General features: G+C 38.9%; 1 protein-coding gene across 2 annotated transcripts in view; it reads left to right on the top strand.

Moving 5' to 3' along the window:
- LOC105510277 (probable ATP-dependent DNA helicase HFM1) overlaps positions 1–18,447 on the top strand; it is a 118,647-nt gene that overhangs the window by 64,708 nt on the left and 35,492 nt on the right. The gene's annotated exons all lie outside the window — the stretch shown is intronic.

Below are 18,447 nucleotides of genomic sequence, written 5' to 3'. Positions count from 1 at the left end.
CCTGAGTTCTAGTTTGATTGCACTGTGGTCTGAGAGACAGTTTGTTATAATTTCTGTTCTTTTACATTTGCTGAGGAGAGCTTTACTTCCAATTATGTGGTCAATTTTGGAATAAGTGCAGTGTGGTGCTAAGAAGAATGTATATTCTATTGATTTGGGGTGGAGAGTTCTGTAGATGTCTATTAGGTCCTCTTGGTGCATAGCTGAATTCGATTCCTGGATATCCTTGTTAACTTTCTGTCTTGTTGATCTGTCTGATGTTGACAGTGGAGTGTTAAAGTGTCCCATTATTATTGTATTGGAGTCTAAGTCTCTTTGTAAGTCTGTAAGGACTCGCTTTATGAATCTGGGTGCTCCTGTATTGAGTGCATATATATTTCGGATAGTTAGCTCTTCTTGTTGAATTGATCCCTTTACCATTGTGTAATGGCCTTCTTTGTCTCTTTTGATCTTTATTGGTTTAAAGTCTGTTTTATCAGAGACTAGGGTTGCAACTGCTGCCTTTTTTTGTTTTCCATTTGCTTGGTAGATCTTCTTCCATCCCTTTATTTTGAGCCTATGTGTGTCTCTGCATAAGATATGGTTCTCCTGAATACAGCACAGTGATGGGTCTTGACTCTTTATCCAATTTGGCAGTCTGTGTCTTTTAATTGAAGCATTTAACCCATTTACATTTAAGGTTAATATTGTTATGTGTGAATTTGATCCTGTCATTATGATGTTATCTGGTTACACTCTGCACGATATTATCCAGGAGAACTTCCCCAACCTAGCAAGGCAGGCCAACATTCAAATTCAGGAAATACAGAGCACACCACAAAGATACTCCTCGAGAAGAGCAGCTCCAAGACACATAATTGTCAGATTCACCAAAGTTGAAATGAGGGAAAAAATGTTAAGGGCAGCCAGAGAGAAAGGTCGGGTTACCCACAAAGGGAAGCCCATCAGACTAACAGCAGATCTCTCGGCAGAAACTCTACAAGCCAGAAGAGAGTGGGGTCCAATATTTAACATTCTTAAAGAAAAGAATTTTCAACCCAGAATTTCATATCCAGCCAAACTAAGTTTCATAAGTGAAGGAGAAATAAAATCCTTTACAGACAAGCAAATGCTAAGAGATTTGTCACCACCAGGCCTGCCCTTCAAGAGCTCCTGAAGGAAGCACTAAACATAGAAAGTAACAACTGGCACCAACCACTGCAAAAACATGCCAAAATATAAGGACCATCGATGCTAGGAAGAAAGTGCATCAACTAATGATTTCATTCTTTTTTATGGCTGCATAGTAATCCATGGTTTATGTGTACCACATTTGCTTTATGCAGTCCACTATTGATGAGCATCCAGGTTGAGTCCATGTTTTGGCTATTGTGAATAGTGCTGTGATTATCATAAGTGTACACATGTCTTTATGTTAGAATAATGTATATTCCTCTGGGTATATACCCAGTAATGGGATTGCTGGGTTGAATGATAGTTCAGTTTAAAGTTCTTTGAGAAGTCTTCAAACTGTTTTCCACAGTGGTTGTACTGATTTACATTCACACCAGCACTGTGTAAGCATTGCCTTTTCTCCACAGCCTCACCAACATTTTATTTTTTGACTTTTTATAGTAATGGCCATTCTAACTGGTGTGAGATGATATATCATTGCAGTTTTGTTTTGCATTTCACTAGTGATGAGTGATGTTAACCATTTTTTCATATGCTTGTTGGTCACATGTATGTTTTGAGTAATGTTTGTCCTTTGCCCATTTTAAAAATAGGATTGTTTATAATTTACTTATTAATTTGTTTAAGTTCCTTGTAGATTCTGGGAATTTGACCTTTGTCAGATGCGTAGTTTGCAAATAGTTTTCCCCATTCTGTGCATTGTCTGTTTGCTCTGTTGATAGTTTCTTTTGCTGTGCAAAACTCTTTAGTTAAATCCCACTCAACAATTTTTGTTTTTGTTACATTTGCTTTTGGAATCTTTGTCATGAAATCTTTGCCAGGACCTATGTCCAAAATGATATTTCCTAGGGTTTCTTCTATGCTTTTTAAAAAATCATTTTAGGTTTTACATTTAAGTCTTTAGTCCATCTTGAGTTGATTTTTATATGTGATGAAAGGAAGGGGTCCAGTTTTAATCTTCTGCATATAACTAACCCATTGTCCCAGTACTGATTATTGAATAGGAATCATTTCCCTGTTGCTAGTTTTTGTTGACTTTGTCAATGATCAGATGGTTGTAGGTGTGTGGCTTTATTTCTGGGTTCTCTAACATGCTCCATTGTTCTGTGTATCTGTTTTTGTATAGTACCATGCTGTTTTGGTTACTCTAGCCTTGTAGTATAGTTTGAAGTGAGGTAGTGTGATGCGTCTGGCTTTGTCTTTTTTACTTACAATTGCTTTGACTATTCAGGCTCTTTTTTGGTTCCACATCGATTTTAGAATAATTTTTGCAAATTCTGTGAAAAATGTCATTGGTAGTTGATAGAAATAGCATTGAATCTGTAAATTGCTTTGGGCATTGTGGCCATTTTAACATTCTTCCTATCCATCAGCATGGAATGTTTTTTACATTTGTTTGTATCGTTTCTGATTTCTTTGAGCAGTGTTTTGCAATTCTTACTGTAGGATCTTTCACCTTTCTGGTTAGCCATATTCCTAAGCATTTGATTCTTTTTGTGGCTATTGTGAGATCGTGTTCTTGATTTGGCTCTCAGCTTGCATGTTATGTATAGAAATGTTACTGACTTTTGTGCACTGATTTTGTAAACTGAAACTTTGATGACGTTGTCTATCAGATCAAGGCGGCTTTTGGCAGAGACTCTGGTGTTTTCTAGGTATAAAATCATATCATCTGCCAAGAGAGATAGTTTGACTTCCTCTTTTCCTATTTGGGTGCCCTTTATTTCTTTCTCTTGACTGGTTGCTATGGCTAGGATTTCCAGTACTGTGTTGAATAGAAGTGGTGAGAATGGGCATCCTTGTCGTGTTCTGGTTCTCAAGGGGAGTGCTTCTAGCTTTTGCCTGTTCCATATGATGTTGGCTGTGGGTTGGTCGTAGATGGCTCTTACTATTTTGAGGTATATTCTTTCAATACCCAGTTTGTTGAGGGTTTTGAACATGAATGAATATTGAATTTTATCAAAAGCCTTTTCTACATCTATTGAGATAATCATGTGGGTTTTGTCTTTAGTTGTGCTCAGGTGATGAATCACATTTGTTGATTTGTGTATATTGAACCAACCTTTCATCTCCAGAATAAAGCCTACTTCGTTATGGTGGATTAGCTTTTTGATGTGCTTCTGGACTTGGTTTGCTAGTATTTTGTTGAGGATTTTTGCATCTATGTTCATCAGGAATATTCGCCTGAAGTTTTTTTTTTTTCTTCATTATGCCTCTGCCAAGTTTTGGTATCAGAATGATACTGGCCTCATAGAATGAGTTAGGGAGGAGTCCCTCCTCCTCAAATTTTTGGAATAGTTTCAGTACGATTAGTGTCAGCTCTTCTTTATATATCTGGTGGAATTTGGCTGTGAATCAGTCTGGTTCAGGGCTTTTTCTTGTTGATAGTCTTTTTATTTCTGATTCAATTTTGAAACTTGTTATTGGTTTGTTCAGGGTTTCAGTTTCTTCCTGGATCAGTCTTGGGAGGTTGTGTTTCCAGGAATCGATCTGCCCATTTCTTCTAGGTTTTCTAGTTTGTGTGTATAAAGGTATTCATGATAGTTTGTGTTTTTTTTTGTATTTCTTTGAGATTGGTGGTCTTGTCTTCTTTGTCATTTCTGATTGTGTTTATTTGTCTAGTTTCTGTTTTTTTGTTTGTTATTCTAGCTAGCAGTCTATCAATCTTATTTATTCTTTCAAAGAACCAATATCTGGTTTTGTTGATCATTTGTGTGGTTTTATGTGTCTCAATTTTGTTCAGTTCACCTCTGATTTTGGTTATTTCTATTCCTCTGCCAGCTTTGGGGTTGATTTGCTCTTGCTTTTCTAGCTCCTTTAGGTGTGATATTAGTTAGGTTTTTAATGTGATACTTCTAGCTTTTTTGATGTATTTAGTGCCATAAACTTTTCTCTTAACGTTGTTTTACCTGTATGTCAGAGATTCTGCTGTGTTCTACCTTTGTTTTCATCAGTTACAAAGAATATCTTGATTTCTGCCTTAAGTTCATTATTTACAGAAAAGTCTTTCAGAAGCATGTTGTTTAATTTCCATATGATTGTATGACTTTGAAAGATCTTAGTATTGATTTCTGTTTTTACTGCATTGTGGTCTAAGAGTGTGCCTGGTATGATTTTGGTTTTTTTGAATTTGTTGAGAATTGCTTTATAATTGAGTGTGTGGTTGATTTTAAAGTATGTTTCATGTGCAGATGACAAGAATGTCTATTTTGTTGTTGTTGGATAAAGTGTTCTGTAGATGTCTGTTAGGTCCATTTGGTCAAGTGTCAAGTTTAGGTTCTGAATATTTTTATTTGTTTTCTGCTTTGATGATCTGTTTAGTACTGTCAGTGGGGTGTTGAAGCCTCCCAACATTGTGTGGGTATCTAAGTCTCTTTGTAGGTCTATAAAAATTTGTTTTATGAATCTGTGTGCTCTAGTATTAGATGCATATATATTTAGGATAGTTAAATCTTCTTGTTGTATTGAACTTTTCATCATTATCAGTGTCCTTCTTTGTCCTGTTTGATAGTTATGGTGTAAAGTCTGTCTTATCTGAAATTAGAATAGCAGCCTCTGCTTTTTTTGTTTTCCATTTGCTTGATAGATTTTTCTCCATCTCTTTACTTTAAGCCTATGGGTGTCATTGCGTATGAGATGGGTCTCTTGAAGACAGCATACAGTTGGGTTTTGCTTCTTTATCCAACTTGTCACTCTGTGCCTTTTAAGTGGGGTATTGTAGTCTGTTTACATTCAAGGTTAATATTGATATGTGTAGATTTGTCATTATGTTGTTATGTAGACTTGTTATGTTCTGTTATGTAGTTGCTTTATTGTGTCAATGGTCTAGATACTAAAGTGTGTCTTTGTGGTGGCCAGTAATGGTCTTTCATTTCTATGTTTAGTACTGTGCTAAGGACCTCTCATAAGGCAGGTCTAGTGCAAACAATTCCCTTAGCTTATCTGAAAAGGATTTTGTTTCTCCTTCATTGATGAAGCTTAGTTTGGCTGGATATGAAATTTTTGGTTGGAGTTTCTTTTCTTTAAGAATGCCAAAGCTGGGCACAGTGACTCATGCCTGTAATCCTGGCACTTTGGGAGGCTGAGGCAGGAGGATTACTTGAGCCCAGGAGTTTGAGACCAGTCTGAGCAATATTGTGACACCTTGTTTCCCCAAAAATTTTTTCTAAAAATTAGCAGAGCATGACGGCATGTGCCTGTAGTCCCAGCTACTTAGGATGCTGAGGTGGCAGGATCACTTGAACCTGGGAGAAGGAGGTTGCAGTGAGCCAAGATTGCACCACTGCCATCCATCCTGGGTGACAGAAAGACCCTGTCAAAGAAAATGCTTAATATAGGCCCCAAACTCTTCTGGCATGTAGGATTTTTGCTGAAAGATCTGCTGTTAGCTTTGTGTGTTTCCTTTTGTAGGTAACCTACCCCTTCTGTCTAGCTGCCCTTAATATTTTTTCTTTCCCATTGACCTTGGAGAATGTGATGACTATGTGTCTTAGAGGATGGCTGTTCTATGTAGTATCTCACTGGGGCTCTCTGAATTTTCTGAATTTGAATGTTGACCCCTCTAGCAAGGTCAGGGAAATGTTTTGAACTGTGTTCTCCATTATATTTTCCAAGTTTCTTGCTCTCTCTCTCCCTCTCTTTCAGGGCTACCAATGAGTTTTAAATTTTGGTCTCTACATAATCCCGTATTTCTTGGGGATTTTGTTCATTCTTTTTTATTCTTTTTTCTGTATTTTTCTCTGACTGAGTAGGTTTGAAGACCTGGTTTTTGAGCTCTGAGATTCTTTCCTCAGCTTGGTTTATTCTGCTGTTAATACTTCCAATTCTATTATGAAATTCTTGCAGTGAGTTTTTCAGCTGTATCAGATCAGTTTGATTCTTTCTTAAAAATGGCTATTTTGTCTTTCACCTGTTGATCATTTTACTGGGTTCCTTAGATTTCTTGGATTGGGCTTCAACTTTCTGCTGAACCTTGATGATCTTCATTGCCATCCAGATTCTGAATTCTAGGTCTGTCATTTCAGCCATTTCAGCCTGGTTAAGAACCATTGCTAGGGAGCTATGTGGTTGTCTGGAAGTAAGAAAACACTCTGGCATTTTGAGTTGCCAGAGTTCTTGCTTTCTGGCAAGAACATCAGCCCAGACAAATTGTTTTTTGTCTGTCTGGGCTGATGTTCCTTTAATATTTGAAGTTGCTCTTCTTCAGATGGGGCTTTTTCCTTTATATTCCTTGATGCCATTGAGATTTACTGTGGCATAAGTCAGGTTTAGTTGACTGGCTTTGTTTCTGGATGATTTGAGAGGGCTTGGGCTCAGCTCAGTGTACCTTGGCTGCATGCTCATGGCTTTGTTTGCTGGCCCCTTGAGGTTAAGTTCCTCCTGTACTGGAGGGTTTAGAGGTGTTCCTGGTTCACTGGCAACCACACTTCAATGGGGCAGTGGCAGAAGGGTCCACACTCATGTGTAATGCCAATAGTGGCTGGGTAGTAGCACAGTGAGGTCTGGGCATAATGCACCAGTGGTGGTGGCACAGCAGGGTCCATGTTTGCAGTGTATCAGCAGTGGCAAGACAGCAGCATAGTGGGGTCTGCATGTACCAGTGGTGCACTGGTGAGGGTGGGGCTGTGGTGCCAAGGTCCATGCACTATGTGCATGCTAGTAAAGCGATTTGGGGAGGCCGTGGTTGAGTGTATGCCAGCAGAGTAGTTGGGGGAGGCTGCAGACAGGTGTGTGCTGGCAAAGCAGTGTGAGGAGGCTGTTGGTGGGTGCGCATCGGCAGGGTCCATCTGATGGTTAACTGGCACCTGCTGGTTAAGAAGCTATGGTGGTGGCCACCAGGAAGTGCCCCAGTTGGGCATCTGAAGCCACATTGCAAGTGAGCACAGAAGGGGCTGGCAGACAGGGGGCACTCAGATAAGACTGGCCCCATCACATGGACAAGACTGCCCTGCTCTGTCTAGCTCCAACAGTCAACAGAGCCCAAAGCCACTTAGAGGAGCATGGCAGGCCTTGGGAGCTTGGCGTTGCTGACTGTACTCCACTATAGCCGTTCCTGTGCCAAACCCTTTGGGCTCCACACAGGGTGGAGTCCTCTCCCTGCCACTTCTCCAGGCAGTTCTCTTTGCCAACTTAAATGTCTGTGGAGGTCATGAGGTCTTCTGCATCTAAGATTTCAGAGGTCCATGACAAGAGTGGGCCGCTCCTCACCTGTTTAACTCACCCCTTCCCCAGGAGCCACCAGGGCCTGTGAATGAGTCCTGGTACCTGGCAGCCCAGTGCAGTGTTCCCAGCTTCTACCCAGGGTCTGTGTCCTCCCTCCAACCACCCTCAATGACTTCCTTCTGCAGATCTGCTTCGAGTGTGCTGGTCTTCCTGATGGTCTCCTCTCTTGGTGGGGGATGCACTTCCTGGCTGTGTCTAGTTGGCTGTCTTGTTTCTTCTCCTCTTTTCTCAATTCCTGGAGGATGGAAGCCTGAGTTAAGTGTGCCAACATGATCAGATTCTCTTGGGTGTTCTCTTCCTTTACACACAGTCACCTTCTTGCTGTGTGCTCACATGATTTCTTATTTGTGCATGTAATTTCTTGGCTTTTTTGGTGTTCCAGAGTTCTCCCTATGGATCTCCTAGTATCTGCAGGTCACAGGGTGACAGAGGCTGCGGCCAAGTCACCTGAGGCCTCCCGGAAAAAAGGGGATGCAGCACTGGAGACAGGACTCTGAGCTTCCCCATCAAATTGTGGAAGATGCTGCACCATGCTGGGTTTGTAATTTCTTAGCCTGTTATTAATGTAGATGTAATTTTCTTATGTAGTATTTCTAATTAATTCATTTTTATGACTTCTTATTCCTTCATATTACTAATACTTTATTTTGTCTCTGAATTTATTTTTTGTATATCAGTTTTTAGTTTGTATGTTCCTATAATTCTGCTTCATATAGTTTTTACTTTTTAGGTTATAATCATAATACTCAAGTATCTAGGTATTTTCATCTGTATGTTTGAATTGAGGTTTTTACCTGTTTTGTCAGGTAATGTGTACTGACAGAAGGGTTCAAAAGGCCAATTTTTTTTTCTCTTCAGCTGTTCTGGTACATGTGCAGATGTGCAGGTTTGTTACAGGTAAACATGTGGCATGGTGTTTTGCTGCACAGATCATACCATCACCTACGTATCAAGCCCAGCATCCATTAGCTATTCTTCCTGATGCTCTCCTTCCCCTCGCCCTCCCCAACAGGCCCCAGTGTGTGTTGTTCCCCACAGTGTGTCCATGTGTTCTCATTGTTCAGCTCCCATTTATAAGTGAGAACAGGCGGTGCTTGTTTTTCTGTTCCTGTGTTAGTTGGCTGAGGATAACGGCTTCCAGCTCCATCCATTTCCCTGCAAAGGACATATCTCATTCCTTTTCATGGATGCATAGTATTCCACGGTATATATGTACCACGTTTTCTTTATGCAGTCTTTCCTTGATGGGGATTTAGATTGATTCCATGTCTTTGATACTGTGAATAGTGCTGCAGTGAACATACGTGTGCATGTCTCTTTACAAAATAATGATTTGTATTCCTTTGGGTATATACCCAGTAATGGGATTGCTGGGTCAAATGGTATTTCTGGTTCTAGGTCTTACAGGAATCGCCACACTGTCTTCCACAGTGGTTGAAGTTATTTACACTCCCACCAACAGTGTAGAAGCATTCCTTTTAATCTGCAACCTTGCCGGCTTCTGTTGTTGAATTTCTACTGTGAATTTAAGAAAGATTAACCTTCTGAAGTTAGGTGGTAACCACAAGAGTCTGGAAGAGTCATTAAACTGGGATGCAGATCTTACCTCTTTGAAGGATAGGGATAGAGGGAAAGAAGAAAGGAAGGGATGGAGGAAAGTAGGAAAGGAAGGGATAGAGGTAAGGAAAGAATGTGAGGGAAGGGAGGGAACATGGTGGGGCAGAGAGGGAGAAAGTATGGGAGGAAGGAAGGATGGGATGGAAGAAGTGATGTTTTTAGACAACTTATAATTGAATCCAGTAACTCTGGAAGGAAGGGAGAAGGAAGGGAGGGAGGGAGAGAGAGAGAGATAGATCTTAGCCTGCAAGGAGGGAGGGAGGCAGGGATCTTAGCTTGCAAGAAGGGAGGGAGGAGGGGAGGGCAGGAGGGATTTTAGCCTCCAAGGAGGATAAGAGAGAGAAAGCCCCTGGAGCATCTTAGCTTGCAAGGAGGGAAGGAGAAAGGGAGAGAGGGAGGGAGAGAGAGGTCTTAGCCTGCAATGCAATCCCAAGAACATGTGGCAAAGTTGATAGGAACTCTCATAGATCTACCTTGGCATCCCTGCCATACTCAGTCATTGGTTGGGGGCATCTCATGAAAGTAGATCTCGGTGTAAATATGATGATGATTCAGAGCACAGCAGCTGGGGCCATCAGTCACTGACACTTCTTGCAGTAGCAGGTCTGAACGGTACATTCTCACAGCCTCTATGCTCCCCACCACTTTATTTTATGACATTTAATTTGAAATATCCTGAATTTCCTATAAGAATATTAATCATTCAATATCTATATTAATAACAAGTTGTTTATTTCCTCGCTTTACTTGCAAATCTTTAAAAATTTCCTTTCCTTCCCTCTGCTTTGACTCATTTTCCTTATGCTTTCCTTTCTAGGTTATGTTTTTCTCTCTTACCTAGGAAAGCTTCATCTCTACTAATAAGCCAACAAGTATTAGGTCTTTTCTTAAAACCTTTCATTTTCTCTAGCAGGAAGAGACCTTATATTAACTTATAAATATCTAGGGTAAGAGGACCATCTTTAAATATACTGCAATGGTTAACTAGTTCCCTTGGTGATCATAATCTTGATATCTCACACACTTCTGTCAGAAGCTCCCTTTTGTGAATTAATCCATTATTCTCATGTTGGCTGAACATATTCACCAGGCTCCTAACTGAGAGCCTGGCTACTTCTCTATTCCTATTGTTAGTTTTATCTATTGTACCATGTCCTTGATGCTTGTAACTCTGTTGGAATGCCAAAAATCTTTTCTTCTTCAGCAAAACATTTAGCACATACATAAATGTTAGCCCTTTCCTTGAGAAGCAGTATGCTACTTTCTTCTTCCCAGCTGTTTTCTGTGTGTTCCTAAGGCTTGAAATTCTTTGGAATGTTTTTAGACAACTTGTAATTGAATCCAGTAACCTGTTTTTTTTTTGTTTTTTTTTGAGATAGGGAGTCTTGCTCTGTCAACCCAGGCTAGAGTGCAGTGGCACAATCTTGGCTCACTGCAACCTCCACTTTCTGGGTTGAAGCGATTCTCCTGCCTCAGCCTCCTGAGTAGCTGGGATCACAGGTGCCCGCCACTGCACCCAGCTAATTTTTGTATTTTTAGTAGAGACAGGGTTTCATCGTCTTGACCAGGCTGGTCTCGAACTCCTGACCTCATGATCCACCTGCCTCGGCCTCCCAAAGTGCTCAGATTACAGGTGTGAGCCAACGCGCCTGGCTGAATCCAGTAACCTCTTAAGTGAATTCCATTTCATCAGTTACTTAGCCCCACTTCTCCCATACTCCTACCCACAACCAATGTACTGTTCTTTTTCTGCAATAACTTATTTTCAGAATCCAATTTAATTAAAATATTGCTGAAGAATTTTAAGTGATCACCTGTTATTTTACAAATCAAATCCAACTTTGAGGGCTGTTTCAGGGCCTCTCTAGTCTATCATTAGTTATGTTTTAATAATAAAATTAGGTAACACTTATAAAATATTAGGCACCATGCTAAGTACTATATACCTATTTTTAATTGCACCTAATCTTCTCCACAACAAAATTCTGAGGTGGGTAGTTTTATTATTCCCCCATTACATTAAGAAACTGGTCACATGATCACTTGCCTACCCATTAAGATTAGGAGCAGGGATTCTAATCAACTCTGTTTGATCAGGACTCATAATCACTATCAAGCTATATGTTTTTCCAGCCATCATTATAGTATTCTAAAGACAGTCTTTCTAACTTTACTCTTTGGATAAACAGTATTTTCCTCCAGGTCATAATGGCATTATTTCCTCTCTACCAAAGCATATTAGTCACTTAAAAAACCCTTCTCAAGACCCATTATTTGTAGTAGGCCATTCTACACTGACCATTCCTCTTAGATTTGATTTCCTCCATACTCAGGTTTGTATGTAAATACTAACATTAGCCGATTTTTTGTCCTCTAGGTACTTGGCATGTGGTTATCTTCCAACCAACCTATAAGTTCTGGAGATTGTGTCTTCTACATTTTTTGGTGTATTGCTCTACATTGCTCTGTGTAGTATGGAAATTTTAACAATATTGATTTTTCCAATCCATGAACATGAAATATTTTTTCATTTTTTGGTTTTGTGCCTGGTGGCATTACAGGCAGAAAATGCATGTTAAGAAGATATTTTAAATTATTTTTAAATTTTTGTGGGTAAATAGTATATATTTATAGAGTTCATGAGATATTTTGGTACAGGTATGCAATGCATATAATCATATCATGGAAAATCCATCCCCTCAAGCATTTATCCTTTGTGTTACAGGCAATCAAATTGTACTCTTTAAGTTATTTTAAAACGTACAGTCAAATTATTATTGACTATAGTCACCCTGTTATGCTATCAAATACTAGGTCTTATTCATTGTTTCTGTTTTTTGCTTTTTTTTTCCTTCTTTGTACCCATTAACCATCCTCACGAACCTTCTCTCCACCCTCCCACTACCCTTCCCAGCCTCTGGTAACCATCTTTCTACTCTCTATGCCCATGAGTTCAATTATTTTGATTTTCCACAAATAAGTAAGAACATGCAATGTTGGTCTTTCTGTGGTTGGTGTATTTCACTTAGCATAATGACCTGGGCTTCCATCCATGTTGTTGCAAATGATAGGATCTCATTCTTTCTGTGGCTAATACTCCATTTTCTTTATCCATTCATCTGTTGATGGACACTAAGTTGCTTCCAAATCTTGGCTATTGTGAACAGTGCTGCAATAAACACTGAGAGTGTAGATAAGTCTTTGATATAATGATTTCCTTTGTTTTGGGCGTATACTCAGCAGTGGGATTGCTGGATCATATAGTAGCTCTTTTTTTAGTTTTTTGAGGAACCTCCAATATATTTTATCCATTGTGGTTGTACTAATTTACATTCCCACCAATAGTGTACAAGGGTTCCCTTTTCTTCACGTCTTCACCAGCATTTATTATTGCCTGTTATTTGGATAAAAGCCATTGTAACTGGGGTGAGATGATATCTCATTGTACTTTTGATTTGTGTTTCTCTGATGATCAGTGATGTTGAGCACCTTTTCATATGCCTGTTTACTGTTTGTATGTCTTCTTTTGAGAAATGTTGATTCAAATCTTTTGCCCATTTTTCAACTAGATTATTAGATTTTTTCCTATAGAGTTGTTTGAGCTCCTTATATATTCTGGTTATTAATCTTTTGTCAGATAGGTAGTTTGCAAATATTTTCTCCCATTCTGTGGGTTTTCTCGTTACTTTCTTGATTGTTTCCTTTGGTGTGTAGAAGGTTTTTAACTTGATATGTTCCCATTTGTCCATTTTTGGCTGCCTGTGCTTGTGGGGTATTACTCGAGAAATTTTTGCCCAGACCAATGGCCTGGAGAGTTTCCCTAATATTTTCTTGTAGTAGTTTTGTAGTTTGAGTTGTTAGATTTAAGTATTTAATCCATTTTGATTTGATTTTTATATACATCAAGAGATAGGGGGTCTAGTTTCATTTTTCTGCATGTGGATATCCAGTTTTCCCAGCACCTTTTATTGAAGAGACTGTCTTCCCTAATGTGTGTACTTGGCAGCTTTGTCAAAAGTGAGTTCACTGGATGTGTATGGATGTCTTTCTGGGTTCTTTATTCTGTTCCATTGATCAATGTGTCTGTTTTTTTGCCAGTACCATGCTGTTTTGGTTACTGTAGCTCTGTAGTATAGTTTGAAATCAGGTGTTGTGATTCCTCCAGTTTTGTTCTTTTTGCTTAGACTAGCTTTGGCTATTCTGGATCTTTTGTAGTTCCATATAAATTTCAGGATTTTTTTTTTTCTCTTTCTGTGAAGAATGTCATTGGTATTTTGATAGGGATTGCACTGAATCTCTAGATTGCTCTGTGTAGTATGGAAATTTTAACAATATTGATTTTTCCAATCCATGAACATGAAATATTTTTTCATTTTTTGGTTTCCTCTTCAGTTTCTTTCATCAGTGTTTTATAGTTTTTGTGTTTTCTTGTTTGTTTGTTTTTGAGATGGAGTCTCCCTCTGTCGCCCAGGCTAGAGTGCAGTGGTATGATCTTGGCTCATTGCAACCTCCGCCTCTCATGTTCAAGCAATTCTCCTGCCTCAGCCTCCTGAGTAGTTGGGATTATAGGCGCCTGCCATCACATCCAGCCAATTTTTGTATTTGTAATAGAGATGGGGTTTCGCCATGTTGGCCAGGCTAGTCTCAAACTCCTGACTTCAAGTGATCTGCCCGCCTTTGCCTTCCAAAATGCTAGGATTATAGGCGTGAGCCACTGCACTCAACCAGTGTTTTATAGTTTTAATTAAAAAGATCTTTCACTTCTTTCATTAATTTCTAGATATTTAATTTTAGTTGTGGCTATTATAAATGGGATTACTTTTTTATTTCTTTTTCAGCGTTTTCACTGTTGGCATATAGGAATGCTACTGATTTTTGTATGCCGATGTTGTATCCTGCAACGTTACTGAATTTGTTTATTATTTCTGACAGTTTTCTTGTGGATTCTTTATGTTTTTCCAAATATAAGATTATTTCATCTGCAAACACGGATAATTTGACTTCTTCCTTTCCAAGTTGAATGTCCTTTATTTATTTCTCCTATCTAATTGCTATAGCTAGGACTTCCAGTACTATGGTGAATAACGGTGGTGAAAGTGGGCATCCTTGTCATATTCCATATCTTAGAGGAAAGCTTTTCCATTTGTCCCCATTCAGTATGATACTAGCTGTGGGTCATGATAGATGGTTTTATTATTCCTTCTATACCCAGTTTTTTGAGGATATTTATCATGAATGGATGTTGAATTTTATCAAATGCTTTTTTAGCATCAATAGTGATTTTTCTTTATTGTCTTGATATGATGTATCACATTGGTTGATTTGCATGTGTTGAACTATCCTTGCATCCCTGGGATAAACCCCACTTAATCATGTTAAATAATCTTTTCAGTGTGTTGTTGAATTTGGTTTGCCAGTATTTTGTTGAGGGTTTTTGCATCAATATTCATCAAAGATATTAGCCTCTAGTTTCCCTTTTTTGATATGTCTTTGTCTGGTTGTGGTATCAGGGTAATAACGTCCTAGTAGAGTAAGTTTTGAAGTATTCCCTCCTCCTCTATTTTTTGAAACAGTTTGAGTAGGATTTGTGTTAGTTCTTCTTTAATTGTTTGGTAGAATTCAGCAGTGAAGCCATTGGGTCCCAGGCTTCTCTTTATAGGGAGACTTTATCATGGCTTCAGTGTCATTACTTATTATTTTTCTGTTCAGCTTTTGGGTTTCTTCATGGTTCAACCTTAGTAGGTTGTATGTATGTAGGAATTTGCTCATTTCTTCTAGATTTTCCAATTTATTGGCTTTTCCAACTTAGTGGCTCCTAGTAGCCACTAATGATCCTTTGAATTTGTATGGTATCAGTTGTAATGCCTCCTTTTTCATCTCTGATATTATTTATTTGGATCTTTTCTTTTTCTTCTTATTCTAGCTGAAGGTTTGTCAATGTTGTTAAACTTTTCTGAAAACCAACACTCTTGTTTCATTGGTCTTTTGTATTGTTTTCTTCATTTCAATTTTATTTCTGCTCTGATATTTATTATTTCTTTTCTTCTGCTAATTTTGTGTTTGATTAGAACTTGCTTTTCTAGTTCTTTAAGATGCATCATTAAGTTTTTTATTTGACGTTTTTCTTCTTTTTTGATGTAGGCACTTGTAGCAAGAAACTTTCCTCTTCATACTACTTTTGCTGTACCTATTGGCTTTGGTATGTTGTGTTTCCATTATCATTTGTTTCAAGAAATTTTTCAATTTTCATCTGAATTTCTTCATTGACCTACTGCTCATTTAGGAACATGTTGTTTAATTTCCATGTATTTGTATAGTTTCCAGAATTATTTTTGCTATTTATTTCTAGTTTTATTCCAGAAGATGCTTGATATTATTTCAATTTTTAAAACTGTTTTAAGATCTGTTTTGTGACTTAATGTATGGTCTCTCCTTGAATGGCCCATGTGCTGATGAGAAAGATGTGTATTCTGTAGCTGTTGGATGAAATGTTTTGTAAATATCTATTAGGTCCATTTGGTCTATAGTGCAGATTAAATTTGATGTTTCTTTGTCGATTTTCTATGTGGATGATCTGTTCAGTGCTGAAAGTGGGGTGTTGAAGTCTCCAGCTATCATCATATTGGGGCCTATCTCTCTCTTTATCTCTAATAACATTTGCTTTATATATCTGGGTGATCCTCACTACAACTTCCACCTCCCAAGCTCAAGCAACCCTCCTACCTCAGCCTCCGAAGTAACTGGGATCACAGGCATGTGCCACCATTCCTGACTAATTTTTTTGTATTTTTTGTAGAGATGGGGTTTGCCATGTTGCTCACACTTGTCTCAAAGTGCTGAGTTCAGGAAATCCTCCTGCCTTGGCCTTGCAAATTTCTGGGATTACAGGTGTGACCCGTTCTGCCCAGCCTCAGTCTGTGTATTTTTATTGGAGAGTTTAGTCCATTTACATTCAGTGTTGTTATTGATAAGTAGGAACTTACTCCTGAGGTTTTGTTGTTTGTTTTCTGGTTGTTTTACGGTCTTCTCTTCCTTCTTTCTGTCTTTCCTGTCTTACGTTCAGTGAAGGTAATTTTCTCTGGTGGCATGCTTTAATTTCTTGCTTTTTATTGTTTGTGTGTCTGTTTTATGTTTTTCAATTTGAGGTTACCATGGGGTTTGCAAATCCTGTCTTATAAACCATTATTTCACATTGATGATAACCTAACACTGATTGCCTAAACAAGCAAACAAAAATGTAAAAAGAAAACTAATAAACACTCTACACTTTAACTTCTTCCCCATGCTTTTTACCTTTTTCTTGTTTCCCTTTACATCTTATTATTCTATGTCTTGAAAAGCTGTTTTAGCTATTATTTTTGATTGCTTCATCTTTTAGTCTGTTTAAGTCAAGAGAAGTTTACACACCACAATTACAGTGTTATAATATTCTGTTTTTCTGTGTGCTTACTATAACCAGTGAGTTTTGTACTTTCAAATGATTTTCTTCTTGCTCATTAACATCCTTTTCTTTCAGATTGAAGAACTTCCTTTAACATTTCTTAGAGGACAGGTCTGGTGTTGATGAGATCCCTCAGCTTTTGTTTGTTTCGGAAGATCTTTATTTCACCTTCATCATTAAAGGATATTTTCACCAGACATACTATTCTAGAGTAAAAGGGTTTTTTTTTTTTCTTTAGCATTTTAAATATGTCATGCCACTCTCTCATGGCCTGTAAGGTTTCCACTGAAAAGTCTGCTGCCAGACACCTTGGAGCTCCATTGTATGTTATTTATTTCTTGCTGCTCTTAGGATCCTTTCTTTATCCTTGACCTTTGGGAGTTTGATTATTAAATACCATGAGGTAGCCTTCTTTGGGTTAAATCTGCTTGATATTCTATAACATTCTTTTATTTGAATGTTGATATCTTTCTCTGTGTTTGGGATGTTCTCTGATACTATGCCTTTGAATAAACTTTCTATCCCCATCTCTTTCTGTACCTCTTCTTTAAGGCCAATAACTCTTAGATTTGCACTTTCGAGGCTATTTTCTATATCTTGTTGGTGTGCTTCATTTTTTTTAAAATTATTTTTTCTTTTGTCTCCTCTGACTATATATTTTCAAATAGCCTGTCTTCAAGCTCACTTATTCTTTCTTCTGCTTGATCAATGTTGCTTTTAAGATACTCTGATGCATTCTTAAGCATGTCATTGCATTTTTCAACTCTAGGATTTCTGTTTAATTCTTTTTGATTATTTCAATCTCTTTGTTAAATTTATCTGATAGAATTCTGAATCCTTCCTCTGTGTTTTCTTGAATTTCTTTGAGTTTCTTTAAAACAGCTATTTTGGTCGGGCACGGTGGCTCAAGCCTGTAATCCCAGCACTTTGGGAGGCCGAGACAGGTGGATCACGAGGTCAGGAGATCGAGACCATCCTGGCTAACACGGTGAAACCCCGTCTCTACTAAAAAATAAAATTAGCTGGGTGAGGTGGCGGGTGCCTGTAGTCCCAGCTACTTGGGAGGCTGAGGCAGGAGAATGGCGTAAACCCGGGAGGCGGAGCTTGCAGTGAGCTGAGATCCGGCCACTGCACTCCAGCCTGGGCGACAGAGCGAGACTCCGTCTCAAAAAAAAAAAAACAGCTATTTTGAATTCTCTGTCTGAAAGGTCACATACCTCTCTTTTTCTAGGATTGATTCCTCCTGCCTTGTTTAGTTCATTTTGGTGAGGTCATGTTTTCCTGGAGGTGTTCTTTGGTGTCTGAGCATTCAGAAGCTAGTTATTTATTCTAGTCTTCACAGTCTGGGCTTGTTTTTGCCTGTCCTTCTTGAGAAGACTTTCCAGGTATTCAAAGGAACTTTGTCTATAAACCCAATTATGCTGTGGTTTTTGCAGATTTGTAGACCTACCACCTCGGTGGTCATGGATAAGACCGAGAAGAATTCTCTGGACTAGCAAAGATTCTTGTTTTTTTCTGTTACTTTCTCCCAAAAATACTGATTCTGTCTCTGTGCTGAGCCACTTGCAATTGGGGCTATGCTGATGTCAGCACTCCTGTGGGCACCACCACTGGGACTGTGCTGGGTCAGACCTGAAGCCAGCATAGCACTGGGCCTTGCCCAAGGCCTTTTGCTTTGGGATGGTGAGTTTCCCCAGGTCCTGGGTGTGTCCAGAGATACTGTCTGGGAGCCAGGGATTGTGGAGTCAAAAACCTTAGCAATTTACGTAATGTTCTATTCTACTGTGGCTAAGCTAGCACTCAAACCAAAACACACATTCCTTCTCACTCTTTCCTCCCCTTTCCACAGGCAGAAGAGTCTCTGCCTGTGGTCACCACCTTCGCTGGTGCTCAGGGAGTTGTGCCAAGTCATCACTGATGTTCACTTAAAGCCCAAGGGCTCTTCTGTCAGCTTATAGTGAATGCTGCCAGGCCTAGGGCTCATCCTTCAAGGC

The sequence above is a fragment of the Colobus angolensis genome, unplaced genomic scaffold (assembly GCF_000951035.1).
Source record: "Colobus angolensis palliatus isolate OR3802 unplaced genomic scaffold, Cang.pa_1.0 Scaffold186, whole genome shotgun sequence".
NCBI lineage: Eukaryota > Metazoa > Chordata > Mammalia > Primates > Cercopithecidae > Colobus > Colobus angolensis.
This window is presented reverse-complemented; position numbering and strand designations above follow the sequence as displayed.